Source organism: Peromyscus californicus, unplaced genomic scaffold (assembly GCF_007827085.1).
Source record: "Peromyscus californicus insignis strain IS unplaced genomic scaffold, ASM782708v3 Scaffold_12__1_contigs__length_115047231, whole genome shotgun sequence".
In the NCBI taxonomy this organism is placed as follows: domain Eukaryota; kingdom Metazoa; phylum Chordata; class Mammalia; order Rodentia; family Cricetidae; genus Peromyscus; species Peromyscus californicus.
In genome coordinates, this window is record NW_026294413.1 from 107,431,424 (window position 1) to 107,449,068 (window position 17,645).

A 17,645-nucleotide genomic window follows, 5' to 3' on the forward strand; every position below is an offset into this window, starting at 1 on the left:
ATCCAAATGAACTTTTGATGCATTGGAGAAATCAGTACAAATGATGTCATAGCTTCAAAGAATCAAACCCTTGTCTTGTTCTTCATTGGTTTCCTTCAAAGTAGAATCCTTGTCAGATGCCATCTGGTCATACAGAGCTGATTTTGGATTCTGGGACACAGGAACTGAATCAGGAATACAACCAGATATCAAGGGAACTTTAGCCTATTATTCCCTTTGGATGTGGCTCACAGTGTTAAGTAATGATAAAAAGCCAGGTGCAAAATTAGCTGTAATCAGTCAGGCAGTGGTGACACATGCCTTTAATTCCAGGCATTGAAGGCAGAAGCAGATGGATCTCTGTGAGTTCAAGGCCAGTCTGGTCTACAGAGTGAATTCCAGGACAGCCAGGGTCTATTATACACAAAGAAACCCTGTCTCAAAAAAAAAAAACCCAAAAAACCCAGCTCTAATCTCCTCACTGTCTCCAGGGTCTTTGATCTATCCTAGTTAATGGGACAAGACTCATGTTCTACTCAGGTTTCCATTACTGTGATAAACACCAAGACAAAGAATGTGGGGAGGAAGGGATTTATTGGATAATCCATCATTGAGGGAAGTCAGGGCAGGAACTCAAGCAGAAGCCTAAAGATAAGAACTGAAGCAGAGACTCTGGATGACCAGTGCTTACTGACTTGTTTTCCATGGCATACTTAGTCTGCTTTTTTATATACCCCAAGGCCATAGATAACAAGACCAGTGATGTTGCCCTCCATAGTGGACTGGCCTCTTCCACATCAACCATTGTCTTAGTTAGGGTTTCTATTGATGTGAAGAGACACCATGACCACAGCAACTCTTATGAAAGAAAATATTTAATTGTGTGGCTTATGTTTTCAGAGGTTTAGTCCATTATCATCATGATGGGAAATGTGGCATGCAGGCTAGCACAGCATGGTGCTGGAGATGGAGCCGAGTCCTACATCTTGACTTGTAGGCAATAGGAAGTGGTCTGAAACATTGGACATAGCTTGAGCATAGTTAGACCTCAAAGCCCACCTCCACAGTGACACACTTCTTCCACAAGGCCATACCTACTCCAACAAAGCCATATGCCTTAATAGTGCCACTCCCTTTGGGGCCCATTTTCTTTCAAACCACCATAACCATCAACCAAAAAAATGCCCCACATTTTTGCCTACAGAGCAACTGGGTGGAGGAATTCCCCAAATGAGCCTCCCTTCCAAGAGATTCTAGTTTTGTCAAGTTGACAAAAACAAAACAAACAATAAAAAAAAACAAACAAAAAAAAACAAACAAACAAAAACAAAACCACTAACCGACCCACACAGGGACATGGCAGTTACTGGCTGTGTCTTTACACCCTGAAAGCCCCTGGCTGTAAGCTTGGAGATATATGCCCCTGAGTGACTGAGGAGAAACTTAAGTTCAAGGAGGACCTCTGAGAGGTTTTTTATGCTCAGTGTGTGCAGCACATTCCCAGTTGCTGGTTCTGTGCTCACTGAGAACTACAACTTCCTGAAGCTTCCCCTGTTAGAATAAGCAGGAAGAGTGATTGATTTTGTGGCCAGAAACCTCACACTGAGGGACTCTAACCAACTGGATCCCACTTTGAGACTAAGTGAAAAACAGTATGTAAAAGAAAAATGTGGAGCTCAGGCTGGTTTGGGAACTCACTGTATAGTCCAGGCTAGCCTGGAAACTCTCACTGTAGCCTAGGCTGGCCTCATATTGGATACCCTCTGACTCACTTTCAGAGTGCAGGGGCTCCCAGCATGTACCATGATGCCCAGCTCAAAAGACACATGAATTTTTTTGTCAAAGGAGGAAGACAGCTGATCTGCCTTCTACTTTACAGAAGTTCTGCTGTCACAGGGACAGGTCATTAAGTAGTACAAAGCAAAGAAATGTGAAATGTGCCTGTGTGGACTAGGCCTGTCTGTGGTCAGGAAGCCTAGGAGCTACTGCAGCTCTGGGTCAGCCAGCTCTATGCCTCCTCTTGCTCCTGGCAGGGCTGTTGGCAAATTTGCATTCAAACAGGTATCTGGAGGAGGTGAGGTGAGGATGTGAGGTGAGGTGAGGTCAGGAGGTGAGGTGAGGAGGTGAGGTGGGGAGGTGAGGTGGGGAGGTGAGGTGGGGAAGTAAGGAGGTAAGGTTAGGAGGTGAGATGAGGTGAGAAGGTGAGGGGAGAGGTGAGGTGTGGAAGTGAGGTGGGGAGGTGAGGTGGGGAGGTGAGGTGAGGAGGTGGCTAGTAGGACAATGGTTGAGACTGGTGGCATTCGGTGCTGATGGTGTGTAGCAGGAATCTTAAAAGTTCTTATTAATAAAATCAAACCTGAGCCAGGTATTGGGGTGAACTGGAAGATCAGAGAACCAGAACAAGCCACAGCCTCCTCACCTTGCCGGATCCTCAGCTGGTCTTGTTTCCTCAGACTGGAGGCCTGTGAGTCCTCATCCAGAATGGGTCTCAGCTGAACTGTGTTGCTAGAAGCCTGAACGCTTAACCAGCCAAATGCTTCTAGTTTCTGGTCCTCACGCCTTATCTACCTTTCTGCTTTCTACCACCACTCCCTGGGATTAAAGGCTCGCTTTCTGGGATTAAAAGCATGAGTCACCATGCCTGGCTATATCCTTGAACAGATGGATTTCTGACTCTAGAATGCTAGGATTAAAGGCGTGTGCTACCACTGCCTAACCTCTATGTTTAATATTGTGGCTGTTCTGTCTCTGACCCCAGATACGTTTATTAGAGTGCACAGTATTTGGGGGAACACAATACCACCACAATGGTGTACTCCTGTAACTGCAGTGTTTGGGGAGATGAGGCAGGCAGATTACAATGCTGAAAACAGCCTGGGCTACACGGCAAAATTCGGACTAAAACCAGACTGACAAAAACAGGGGGCTTCTTTAAATTCCTAGTTTTCAAAAGCTTTTTAAAGGTTTGTTTTTATTTTTATTCATGATATGTGTATGTATCTGTGTTAGGGTCTGCCACGTTTATGTTGAGGTCAGGGTCTGATATCCTGGAACTGAAGTTACAGGAGTTCCCTGATGCCACTGCTTGGAACTGGACTCAGTCCTCTGGAAAGCAGTTAATGCTTTTAACCTCTTAGCCTTCTCTCCAACCCCAAGGCTTATTTTGTATGGTGTGTGTGTGTGTGTGTGTGTGTGTGTGTGTGTGTGTGTGTGTGTGTGTGTGTGGTATATGCATATGCGTGTTGGTGCCTCTGGAGGCCAGAAAAGAGAAGTGGATCACTTGGAGGGGGCTATTGAAAGCTACCTAATGTGGATGCTGGGAACTAAATGCCAGTTCTCTGCAAGAGCAGCAATCATTCTTAACCTCCGAGCCATCTCCCCAGTCCCTAAATTCCTAATTTCAATAGGTATTCCTTTACAGTATTTGGAGCAGTGTCAACAAACTTGTGTTAAATTAATTATTGACTGAATGAAAGTTAGTATGTAAATTAATTGAATTTACTGCTAGGCATAGGAATATAAAAATTATAAATCAGGTCTCTAAAAATAAGAAATCTCTATTTTTAATGTGACACATGTTATGCTGGGATCGTGGGGACCCCCAAAAGACCACCACAGAGACGGAATCCCATGTGTAAAAAGCAAAGAGCCTTTATTATCTTCAAGCTCTGGGACATGTTCTTTCTGTCTGTCTGATGCAGTGGTGAGAGCAGAGAACCCAGAGCCCAGGCAGGGTGGGGTTTTTATCATATTAGAGGTTGGGGTGAGGGGGTTTCCAGGGCTCAGGACCCTGATTGGCTGACATTTGTCTAGGGAATGTTTGGCATGTCAGGTATTTCCTCTTAGATGCAGGCCCCACTGGGTGGAGTCAGCTTATGGCTCTTCCTGGGTCCAGGTGTTGCCTTCCAGAAGCTGTGCCTGGGCTTCTAAGCCTGTCATGGCAGCTGTGTGGTCAAGCTGTTTGGGGCCCCCCACAACACACAGAGCAAATGGAACTCAATGTGTAAAAGAAAAGAAAAGAAAAGAGCAGATGGTGGCTCTTTGAGGAAGCAAGGAGTAAGGGAATCTAGAAGGAGATGAGATCAACCCCGGCTGGGGTGGGGAGGGGCACTCAGGACTTGGGCTTCCCACAAAGACTGCTCCACAGGCTGCACGCATTCCACTTCAAGAAGGAAATGAAAGTGTACCTGACTGGGCATCTGTTGTCCTACAGAGAATAATGCCCCAGCTTTTACATTATATCATCTTGTAGGGAAGTTACATAAAAGGGTTTCTAGTGGAAAAAGAAACAGGGTATTGTCCTTGTTAGTTTTCCCTTGAACAGTAATCCATTTTGATTCTCACTTATATAAACAAAGAAAGTCCCATTGAAGAATGCGCCAGGAGGATTCACACCTTCCAAAGAGACAAGAAGCCTGATTCTTGCTCTGCACGGTGGGCGTGTGGTTCCACTCACAATATTGAATTGAAAGTTGAATTCTAGTCTTAAATGCCTGGATTAATGGCAAAATCACATCAGCACCCTAGAAGGACTTGCCAGGAAAAAGCAGTTCCCATGAGATGACGGCTTCTGCTTGGAGGGTCACCTTATCATGGGGTGACCTGTTAGTGAGGGTCTGCTGCTTCTGGAATCTAAGGTGGCTACAGATTTAGGACAATGACTGTAGATTTTCAGGTGCACTTTTGAAACATTGGAAGAAGATACTGTAATAGTATAATGGCAGAAGGTAACCTTGGCAGGTTGGAGCTGAGGGGCACCGCAAAGTGACACCGTGCCACAGAGCTCACATGGGAAGTTTATTGGGGGGGAGGCGTGTGCAGAGGCAGCCTCAGAGAGAGAGCAGAGGGAGGGCCAGAAGGGCTTGACTTTTATAAGGGGATATACCGTACAGTGCTCTATTCAGTGGCAGCAGTAGTTACAGCGTCACATTTTGGCTGCTGCTGAGGACATATCCTGCTAGGTCCTCGAGGGCAGGCCAGTGTAAATGCCTGAATGTTAACAGATACTGTAAAGAGAACAGTGATATAACCGAAAAGGGGTTGGGGGAGGAAGGTTAGGGATTGCTGATGTTTAGATGGGCAGTCCTTAAGTCCTTTGTTTTATTATTTGATTTTATTGGAGTTTCTGAGTCAGGGTTCTCATTATATAGCACAGGCTGACATGAAACTTACCATGTAGCCTAGGCTAGCCTTGATCTCATTATCAGTCTCCCTAGTGCTGAGATTACACATGTGTTTCATCACACCCAAGGTTTTAAGATGAAGGAGACACACACAAATGAAGGCAGAGAAGCCAGGCTTGCATCACACTTTCAGTTTTGCAGGCCCTAGTGAGTTGTAAGCACTTTTTAGTAGAAGCTGCTGGGATGAACCTATGTGGGTCTCAATCTTAGGAACACTGTGAAGTCATCTGGAGAACTTTGGAAGTCCTAGTCCTCAGGTCCAGTTATCTCAGTGTCTTAGTAGGCAGCCTCCAGCAGGTGGTGGAGAATTTTAAAGCCACCCAGTGACTCCTGTATGCAAAGGAGAGTGGGAATCACTGGCCCATCTTGTCAAGCAGCTTCGAGGAGGCATCAATTCAACTCCTTGGTGACCTGGGTGTTTGAGCTGTGCTGTTAATGACAATGGTTCTCAGCCTTGACTCTATATCACAATCACCTCAGAGCTCCATGGAAACAAATACTGCCAGGTCACAGGCCAGACCAATTGCAGCAGAACTCCATAGTCATAGAATATGGCTATCAGTGCCTTTAAGTTTCTTTGATTGTTTTAAGTGGAATTTCTACAACTTATACTGAAGGAGACCCCTATACAGTGGGGGCTTCCTCCCAGACCCCAGATTAGGCACAAACCACACCCAAACACCCGTTTTCACAGAGAGAGCCTTTATTAAGCAGGAAAGAAAGTTAAAGTGGCTGCTTTCTGACTCAGGCAGAAAAAGAGCAGCAAATGGCCTTGCAGGTGTGATTTTTAAGAGGAGGAAAAGGGAGATCTGCGTTAGAATGGGCTAGGGTGTGGTGGTAAAGGAGACAGGGGACAAAGGTAATGGGGAAGGGGACAGGAGAAAGGGGGCAGGGGTATTTGTCCTGAAGGGACAAAAGATTGCTTCTGGGTAGAGGGGAGACAGATATGGCACATAGGCAAATGGCAGTTTATAAAGGGAAAGGGGGAACCCTGTGTTAGGATGAGGTGTTTAATTTTAATTGGACATGTTAATTAGGTGATCCAAAAAAGGGCTTCTGATTGCTGGCCTTTAATACTTTGGTATCTAGAGCTTGTTCAGCGTCAGGGGGAGGAAGTGGCCAAATAAGGGAATAGACTTGGTGGCTAGCTTTAGGAATGTAATCTAATGGTTTTTTAGCAAAGGCAGAGGGAATGGGGGAGAAGAGCAAGACCTGCCAGAGCCACATGCTCAAGTGGGCTAGTATTCCTTCATGCACACTCCTCACAGCTTAATAAACTGTAGGATCACCTGCCGAGGCATTTCTCACCGCTCCTAAGTAATAAATCACATAGTTCTGCACAGCCAAACTTTAATCTGTCTTCTAACCAGAAAGCTCCAGGAGAAGTCCTTGTGCTAATGATAACAACAGGATAAAAACAGACACACACACACACACACACACACACACACACACACACACACACACACACACAAACACACACCAAACAAAATCCTATTTCTCTTTTAGACATCACAATCTTTCACAATCAGATCTTGGGAAATGAAATGAGTTCACCATTTCTGAGTCTGTGCATCCTTTAAGAACTTAGCATTTGGTCTTATTTTCATTAGGTGTGTTTAGTCAATACAGTACCCCATGCACTGTATGACTACGCAGACATGGAAAAGCCAGTGCAGATGTAGTCTTCCAGTGGTGTGCTCTACACTTGCAAATAGAAAATAAACAGGGATCAGCAGGGGTCTCAAGAGCTAAGATGTGACTTATTCACAATTCCCAGCATTCCAAACACCATTTTCTTCTTCTTTTTTTGTGAATTTGAAGAAGGATAACGGCAATTATCTAACCAATGAATGTCTATCAGTGATGATAGCTGGAAATTTTAGACCTTAGAGACAGAAATTCTAGCATAAATAAACACATTTCCTTTTCCTAATATAGGCCCAGTATATCAACTGCACCATAGAAAGTGGTTATTTAATAGCTGGGAGCTGCAGCATAACTGAAGTAAGATTATAAGAACTGGGCATGTATAAGTACAAGAGCAAATTAAGTGAGTAGAGTAACATTGCTACCATTTGTCCTTTCCAATTCTTAGGTACCAGGGCCAGACTTAAGCTATTCATTACACACACAGGAAATAAGATGAAGCTCTGGACTTGGGAATTATAATCTAGTAGCATGAGGAAACTATCACTAAGGCTTTCTGGAGAGTATTGCAGAATATTACTTTAAGGTATGTTACTTTTGTTTGTGTTGCATTTGTTTAACTCTGTGAAGCTGTGTTACCATGCCTGTCTAAAACACCTGATGGTCTAATAAAGAGCTGAATGGCTAATAGCAAGGCAGGAGAAAGGATAGGGAGGGTTGGCAGGGAGAGAGAATATATAGAAGGAGAAATCTCGGAGGAAAGAAGTAGACAGAGAATGAGGACTCCAGAGGCCAGCCAAGCAGGTATACAGCAAGCCATGGAGTAAGAGTAAGATTTACAGAAGTAAGAGAATTGGAAAAGCTCTGAGGCAAAAGGTAGATGGGATAACTTAAGTTAAGAAAAGCTGGCTAGAAACAAGCCAAGCTAAGGCCAGGCCTTTATAATTAAGACTAAGCCTCTGTGTGTGATTTATTTGGGAGCTGGATGGTGCAAAATAGGAAAAATGACCAACAGCAGGAGAGTAAAGCATGAACTCTAGACTTGCTTTTTTCTGCACTGGTTAATTTTTATCTCAAAACTTTTCATTTCTTCATAGAATCATTAGATCTCCTGCCTGTATCATTAGAGGGTGATTTGTAGACAAATACAGATTTCAACACAAGATAAGATTTTATATGATTTTTAAAGAGAAGATTTTATGTGATTTTCAAGTATGAGGGAAGAAGTTTCCCAGGAGACAGTCCAAATCATTCTTCAAAGCTCTGGAACCAGTGGTGGCACTTCGCAGGTCCAGACTATAGACCAGAAAAGACCAACCCCCAATGAAGGCTGCTCACATGTCCTGCCTGCAACACTGTCTGCACCAAGTGTGTACTCTCCCCGCTACCCACTAAGTCCTTTGCCTTCAGTCAGGAGCCAGGTGATACTGTTGGAAAGGATATGTGGAGGGACTATTGGGCAATGGGCATAGAAAGGAGCCCAGGTGTTGCTGCTTAGGCCTGGAGACTCTGAAGTTTGTGACAATGAATGCTGCCTTGTCTTTGTCTTGATGGTAGACAACAACAATGTTGAAGTGTCTCTGCAAGCCCAAGAAGAGGCAGAGTCTGAGTGTGCTGAGTCCTTGAGTAGGATCGTAGTATAGTGGGCAGGAATTTTAAAGGCAAAATTCCAGGAGGCAATTGGAACAATGAATGATAAGAGTTGGCAGTCAGGACCAAGGAAAGGAAAGGAAAATTAAAGCAGAAAAAAGAGCTGGAAAATAAATCTGAGCTTAAATTTAACCTTGGAATCACAACTTGAACTCATAGGGTCAGCCTGGAAGATAAGTTCTTGTGGGAGACACAGACAATGGATTTGCTTGTGAGATCCTCAGGGTTGGGAGACATCATTACATGGTATCAGCTGAGTGATTGGAGCGAGACAGTTCTGGAAACTCAAACATGCCCCTTCATCCAGATCACGAGATGCTCAAGTGGGCTTTGTATCCTCCAGAGGGTATCTATGGTGCCCAGATATGACAATCCCCATTCAGCACTCTGTAGCCCCAAGGAATTCCAAGCAGACAACCCTTAAGAAACCCATCCCAACACTGCTGTGGGAAGGAGCTGGTGAGCAGGGTACTCGGGTTCTCTTCCAGGATATCTCATCTTCTAAGCAGCATCTTTGATAACTTGAAGAAGACTTTGAACTTTAACATCCTTTCCATAATTTTTGCCCTTCATTCATTCTGAACATGAGGGTGGTTCCTAGAGTCTCCTTATATCCCACTCCACCTCTCAGCATTATTACATGCTGATCTTTGGTGGCACTAAGAACCATTTGTGGACAGTCCATTTCCATGGAATAGTTCTGGGAAGGACTCAAGGATCCTAGTCCTATTAGAACTTGAAGTGTGCTTCTACTCACTGAGTTGGCAGCCTTTCATTCTGAATTGAACCAGTGTTTATTTGAAACCATTGAATTCTCCTTAAATGCCCAACTGTCAAATTTTATGTGAACCATCTAGGGCTTGGGTTTAAATATTAGGCTTAATTTTTTAAAACCAGAATAAAAGAAGATGCCATTCTTTGGTTTAGCAAGTTAATCTGGATAATCCTACTAAGAATCCTGTTGTTAAAGGCAGATTTGTCAAGACTTATCAGCACAATGGGACTCTTTTATAAGAGCCTCTGCTGCAAAGCATTCGACCCTGTCTCCTCCAAAAGCTGCCTTTCCAACAAGATGCCGAGCATTCTACAGGACCAAAAGTCTACCTTAATTTTTTGTCACATTAAAAAATAAGACCAATGAATTGAAGAGATGTCTCAGTAGTTGAGTGTGTGTACTGCCCCTGCAGAGAATCAGTATGTGGTTCCCAGTACCCATGTTGGGTGGTTCCCAAGTCCCTGCAACTCCAGTTCCAGGGGATCTATCACCCTTCTGGTCTCTGTGGGCACCTGTACTCATGTACACAAACCCACACAGAGATACACACACATGCACACATTGATTGTTGTGAAGACCAGGACAGTGCAGTCATGGCAGGAACAACATATCCACAGAAAAGGCTTACCCATGTGACTGCCAGATTTGCCCCATCACGCTCTTTCTGTTGCTTTGCTTTAGGCTCTCTCTCTGACTTTCTCTCTGTCTCTTTGTCTCTCTGTGTATCTCTCTCTTCCTGCCTCTGTCTCTGTCTGTCTGTCTCTCTCTGTGTGTGTGTGTGTGTGTGTGTGTGTGTGTGTGTGTGTGTGTGTGTGTGTGTTATGTATGCACCCCCTCCTCTTTCCATTTCGCACTCTGGAGTCTAGTTCTGAGCTAGTCCAGAATATTTTCCAGAAGTTTCTGTAGAAAAAACGTTTTTTCCTAAACTTTCAAAGGTGCTTTCATTTTGTGCAAACCCATTCCTTCTTCAGTGAAATACAGGATTTGGCTTCAAGACTTCTCAACTTCTGTGGAGCTGAGAGGAAGGGAAGAATGGAAACTTGTGACGAGCAGGATGTTTTCTATTTTTACCTGTGAAGTTTGCAGTCAGTTCTACTTGCAGGTGATTTTTATCACTTTCAAAGTTGAAAGAGGACAAAGATTGATCCATTTCCTTTCCAAAGAACAAATCCACAGCATTTGTGACATTCATACAGGAAAAAATAGCCTCTCATGTACACAGTGCTTCCTTATTGAGGTTTGTGAAACACTGTGCCACTCTTCTGAGAGAATTATGTGGCATCCAAAAATGATATAGTTCAAGCTTAGTTGCTGGTCACAGTCCAGAAAAATAACAGCCATGTAGGAACAGATACTTCAGTGGAATTTGATGTCAGTGATCAACAGAGCTGAGAATAACAGCTCAGTTCCAGGTCTAGGTAGAAGCCTTTAATAAAGAGTAGACAGTGCAGAACATTGTCAGCAATGACTGGGTGAAACTGCTCCATAATGTTTCCTCTGCAGTCTGCACTCTGGTAAGTCTTTAACTTCATCACAGAGAAGAATTTCACGGTGAGCCAGCATGAGCCAGAGCTGGAGTTCATTAAAAATATATTCTTAACCCAATAAAGATAATGGCCCTCAGGAAAACAATAAGGCATCCCCAGATGTCAAAGGACAGTTACTACTTACTGTCCTTTTAACACTCCTTTGTATGATTTTGATGAGTTCTGAAAATATTGTTTGCAAGGGGATGCTGAGGAATCTAAAGAGATCTGGGGCAGTTCCTGAGATGCAGTGGACAGGGCTGGGGATAATAAGGAAAATCTCTCTGTCACAGGGGCAGGAAGTCAGGGTGTCCTCACTGTTGAAGGAAGTTGATATAAACATCTTCAAATTCTGAGAAGACACCAGGGAAGAGGAAAGCCATGCTTGAAGGTCATCTATGTTTAGACTTTAAGCATGGCCCACTGAATTTTAACATTCTTATTTGAAAAAAATTCTCTATTATAAAAGGAATACTGTTTCTGCATAAATAATCTTCACAGCAAATGTTGCTGACTGTGCTAAGATTCCTAGTTTTCACCTGGGGAGAAGCCTCAGTCAACTAGACTCCAGGATGAAGAGTTCCACTTACTTTCCATGTCCCGATCACTTGCCTGTCTTTCTACAGTACCTCAATTCCAATCAACTCAGCATGTCAATGGGGTTATTCAAAACTTTGTATATTAATTCTTTGCCAGTTCTTACCATACCGTCCTGTAAGCATTATGCCTAACATACCTGTCTTGTATCTCTTCTTCAGATGGGCAGTACAACACCACTTGACTTTAGTAGTAAATGATCTGAACAATATTAGAGTTCAGGTGAAGGGTCATCCAGGAGTGACAGAAATGTCTCCATGTGCCTTGTGTATTCTGTCTTTTCAGTCAGCCCTTTATGATGTCAGCTTTAGTTCTGGAAGGGCCCTGAAAAAATCATTAAAGCAATTTTAGACCTCCTACCCTAACATACAGCATCCTGAAAAAAAAAAGATTTTCAGGAGAAAGTGAGACTTTTCTGACCCCAAAGCCTAAGCATCTAGGTGTGACTCCTCCAGCAACTTCCTTCCCCCCCAAGTCAGTAACAACCCACAGTGGGTGGAACAGAACCATTACCTACATCTCCTTTCCAACCACACTTTCCAGAAGAAGGAAAGGATGAAGTCCAATGTAAAAGGAGGTTAGCTGTGATCAGCACAAGGGCAAAAGGTGCTTTAGAAACACATACACAATGAAAATAGTTCTTATAACACATACATGTTTGTGGAGCAAGCAGATTAGCACTTTTCAAGTTAACAAAATTTTTATCAAAATAATGAAAATATCATGCCATTTTCTAAAATTGAGCCTGGGAATTATTAAAATTATACTTATTTAAAAACAAGTCTTGTGGTCATCAATGTGAGTGGTTGTCCTATACAGGTTTGAAGACATGCTTCATATTTGAGCATTGTACCTTATTGCATTCTAAATTAGCATACAAGTTTCAATGAGCTTGCTATCAAAGAAGAAACAGGAAGTTATGTATGAGGACTTGCCAGCAATGTCTGTAGCAAGAATCAAACCAGGAATAGCCTTAGATGACAAAGTCTGTAACTTACTCAACAGCTTCAATACCAGAGGAAAGCTGAACAGCTAAAGACCCAGCACCTCAACATCCTGACATAAGCATTTGTGACATGCACCGAAGGGTCCACTAACAGTAGGCAAAGGTGCGCCAAAGGGACCAGGCTCACAGGAAAGCACCTTTGGATAAAGACCAGAAAACACTTTCTCTCCCGAAGACTCCTCCAGAGCTGAATATACTCCTGAGTGATTGAGAAGACCTTTGTAAGATAAAAGAGCTACATTTGGTGGGGCAGATCCCAAGTATATGCAGAGTCAGTGCTATAAGGTAACTTGTAAAAATATAAATACATATAAATTCTGGATTGCATAAAGTAACTCCAGGTCTTAAAATATCAGGAAAAGCTTTTTGTGGGTTGAATACAAAATGTCAATTCTAAAGGGGTTAAAACTTCTGAAGACCAGAATTGACATAAAAGTCAAACATTAGCCATAAACAACATGAAAGTAAACACTTTGGCTCAAATGCCTGCTGAAACTGATTCCCCTCCTGAGCTTGTCAAGGATTAACAAGTGTGTCAGGCTGCTGTGGAAGTCCCAAGTGAAGAAGACAGTAAAAGTGTGAAAATATGTGTGACAGTAATCTCACTTCAAGGTGACATCAGATATACAATAATTTTATGTGGACATGAGAGAGAAGGATAACATGATTATTTTTAGCTTTATATTCTTTTATTTATCCTTTACCCATTCATTCAATTTTAATCATTCTGTACTTATCTAAAATATTTGATGCTACTTGAAAATGTTTAAGCCCTATGGAAAGGGCATGTTTGGATGCTTGGTGACTTAGAGCAGAAATGACTGAGTGAGGTCATTGCCACATAGCTGGTCTTGCCTGGGGGCAGACAAGGGATTGCCATGGAAATGATGTGCAATAAAGAAATGGAACTAAACTATAGCTCCTGTGAGAAAGGAAATCTTTTTGGTTTTCCATCTTGTGTCACTTTTTCCCATCTACATCCTGTCACAAAGCTATGGGCACCCTTGTGTAGCTAGAGTTTTCCTGCCTGGCCCACAGTCAGGACAAATCTCTCTCACCTGCCAGTCCCACAGCAGCTCAGACTCGACCAAGCAAACACAGAGACTTATATTGGTTACAAACTGTATGGCCGTGGCAGGCTTCTTGCTAACTGTTCTTACAGCTTAAATTAATTCATTTCTATAAATCTATACCTTGCCACATGGCTCGTGGCTTACCGGCACCTTCACATGCTGTTTCTCATCATGGCGGCTGGCAGTGTCTCTCTCTCAGCCTTCCACTTCCCAGAATTCTTCTCCTTGTCCCGCCTATACTTCCTGCCTAGCCACTGGCCAATCAGTGTTTTATTTATTGACCAATCAGCAACACACTTGACATACAGACCATCCCACAGCACCCTTGTCACCTGGGATAAGAAGCTCTTGGAACAAGATGGAACACAGAGTGGATGGGCATGGAGAGTTGAACACAGGACCACCTGTGATACCAGGAAACTCCAACATGCTGGGTGTCTATAGACCAGAAGGTAGAGTTCAGTAAATAGCTGCAAAGAAGCATACCTGAACTAAGCATCTCTCAATGGCAGACAAAGGCAGGGCCAGAGTGGACGGTGCCACCAGAAATGATGACAGGGTGTTTTCAAGGAGGTCAAAGATGACCATGCTTCAGGTTTCCCACAGCAGAGGGTCCTACAGGCCACGTGGTTTCCATGTTCATACAGAGCCAGAGCAAGCTCTGTCCCCTCACTTCTCCTTCCACTCTGCCAACTCCTGCAAATTCTGGGTCACTACTGTATGTCTTCTGGCCACAACTGAAAGATTTCCTGGAATTCCTGTGTGGCTCTTTCCATTTGGACTTTCTGTGCCTTCCCTACACTTGACACTACTTACAGCCTACTCAAGTCTATGATTCATGAAGCCACACTCAGATTTATAATATTGGCTTCATTCACTCTCAATGATCTCATCCAAGGAATACTCCCTGGTCCCCATCATTCATAAGATGTAAGAGAGTATTTCACAGGAGGTTCACAGAGCTTGTAAGTCTGTGTCCTATCTCCACAGGGAAGGACTGTCTGTTGTCCAAATGTCTAGCTTTACACAGAGCCTAGAACATTATTATAAGTATTAAATAAAATCTTATGAAATGAATGAAGAAAATGTGTCACTTTTCTTGGTGCCATTTGTCTATTAAATTGAAGCATGAACATAATTAGTCTTATCAATAAAAACCAGGAGTCAAATATTGGGGCAATAACCTGAAAGATCAGAGAAGCAAAGGAGCAGCCACTAGTGACTTCTTACCTCTCCAGATCCTCAGACTGAAAGGGGCCTGAGATCCTGTCTCTACCTCCTAATTGTGCTGAGATGAAAGGCATGAACCTCCCAAGTGCTGGGATCAAAGGACTGTGCTTCCCAAGTGCTAGGAATAAAGGTGTGAGCCACCACTGCCTGGCCTCTATGGTTAACTAGAGGCTAGCTCTCCTCTCTGGTCTCCAGGCAAGCTTTATTTGTCAGAACACAAACAAAATTTCATACATTTCTCCATTTTTGTGTAAATAAAAACTGAAGGTTTTAACTAACATAGAAAAACTATATATAATAAGTACAATAACTATATACAAATATATATATATATATATAGGCAATAATTATATCAACAATGTCTAGTCCATTTGCATTTGACAAATTCAGAGAAAATACTCCATTATGTATCCTATCTCGGTGAGTCCAAAGTGTTGTACCTAATTCACTTTCTATCCTAACTTGTATTACCAACCCAAAACTATCGTTTTATTTCTCTCTACCTTATACACTTTACACTTCTTTTGTGAGATTCTTTCCTGAATCTGGTAACAAGAAAAACTATAACTATTTGGTTTTCAACTCCATCAGAGACCTGAGAATGATGTAATATTACCTGAGTAAACAGAAAGTGCGGAGCAAACAACTTCTAAAATTAAGAAAGACAGAAACAGCTGGCTGCTTGGATAATCACCAAGGTTCCTCTACAACATTGGGGCATCCATCTAGCCTAAAGGCCTAGAATATCTTTCAGAATTTTCTGTGAAGCAGTATTTTTGAAAGACTATCCTGCCTTGTCTTGGCAAAGTCCAGCAGTCACTTTCTTTTGTGTCCTGCTTGTCCAGTTTGGACAGCATACTGTCAGTAGTTGAGGCAAGGACAGTTCCTTGCCCAGTGGCTAACTTTTTCCACAAAAAAGTAAACTCCATATGGAGTTTCTTTGATGTCCACCATCTTCTCTGAAGTAGATTGGTACTACCAGGAGCAGATATGTCTCATTGTCATAAAACAAACAAACAAAAAAAAAACTAATGTTTTAAAAAACATCTTAAATGCCATATTCTGTAGATCTCTGTATGTTTGAAGACCACTTGCCTAGCTAAATACAATTTCTGTTTGACCTTGAAAACATACCTAACATGACTACAACTTTGATTGTAATAAGTGACTAATTACTAAACTGTATCTCTTTATTATCCTAAACAGTTTGAAATAATCATTTTCAAGCACTAGAAATTTGTATTACATTGTTATATGAGTTGTATAGGTACAAAACCTTGAATAAGAGTAGAAACATATGTACAGTATTTTCTAACAAAAATAATCTTAAATTTTTATCAATATAAAAAAATCCATAACAATGTAAAATATTTAAAACTAGTAGTTGCTTTTTGGTTTAAAAGTAGATTCAATAATCTACCTTTTATACTATAATCTCTATAACATATAACATGTATACAGTATCAATATTCAAAAATACAAGCCAATGTAAAATATTTAAAACTAGTAGTTGCTTTTTTGGTTTAAAAGTAAATTCAATAATCTACCCTTTTATGCTATTTCTATATTCCTCCTTTTTCTTTTTAGAACAAGATCCCTAATCTTTTTTCAGCTTTTTCCTGACCATTCCCAATTACAACTTGTAATCAACTCACCTAAATGATGACAAATATCCCCCCCATAACCCTCAGAATGACCAAAAACTGCTCATCCCATCTCTTGGGAATATGGGTATCGTGTTCTTAAACTTACTTCCTACTATCTGGGGGTGATGGCATCTTTAGAGGACCCTGAAAAACAATTGGGATAATTGTCAATCTCTGGAACAGCTAGCTGTATCATTTGTTATCCATTCTTTGTGTAATGGGAAAGTGCAAGCTTGTCCTAAAGTCCTGGTTAGAGTAATCTGTGAGACTGGATCATCTCAGCTAGCCACTTTGAAATTGTCCTGAGCAGTTTGTAGTCCAAAGGTGATCTTTGGGGTGGTATTTGCCAGCTTAGTGGCATTACCATAGTCCAGGGGGAATCATCATTGTGGGGCTCCATCATCTTTTTGGAGACTTCAGTGATTGCTATTAGGAAGATTAACATTCACTGTAGAAAATTTAAAAATCGTTAGTATCAAAACAGAAAGTTTAAATTTTAAGATAGCAATATACCTAAAGAAAAGTTTGGGCAGAGGCAGGTGGATCTCTGTGAGTTCGAGGCCAGCCTGGTCTCCAAAGCGAGTTCCAGGAAAGGCACAAAGCTACACAGAGAAACCCTGTCTCAAAAAAAAAAAAACAAAAAAAACAAAAAAAAAAAAAAAGAAAGAAAAAAAGAAAAGAAAAGAAAAAGAAAAGTTTTAAAAAGTCAAAATAAATTTGGGGGTAAGAGATTTGTGATAATAATAGTCTCTCAATTTTGGTTTTCTTCTATCCCATACCAGGTAGCTTTTCTGATATGAGACAGAGACTCTGAACTTTCTTTTAACAACATGTTTCAGTTTAGAGAAGGAAAGATCCCTTCTCCAACTCCAAAGCTAACTTTAATTTTTAATTGATCTTGGTCTACAAAGTATACCATTTACATTATGTGTTTATAGAAAATAGTGGAAACAAACATTTTGGAAGATTTATGAAATTTTGTCCTTTTGGAAATATGATATACCAGTAGGCCAATTTATTATTTTTCTTGGGACATTTTCTCTGGGTGATTCATCCTTTTTCTTCAGATGTCTCATCTGTCCTGTGGTCTTCAAATTCCTTAGCTAGATGCCTTCATTCTACTGAAAAGACAAAAACAAAACCCTGCCCCAACCTGAACTTTGGGAAGTTTCCTTTTTTGGCAAGTTATGTATGATCAAATGAAAAGTATTTGTTAGTCTTATAAGTTAGTTTAGATTGAATGGTCATGCTTGTTGATGAACTGTCATCTCTTCTAATCAAGATGTCTCTCTTGTTCAAATCTAATCTTTATCAATTTTGATAGTATGCA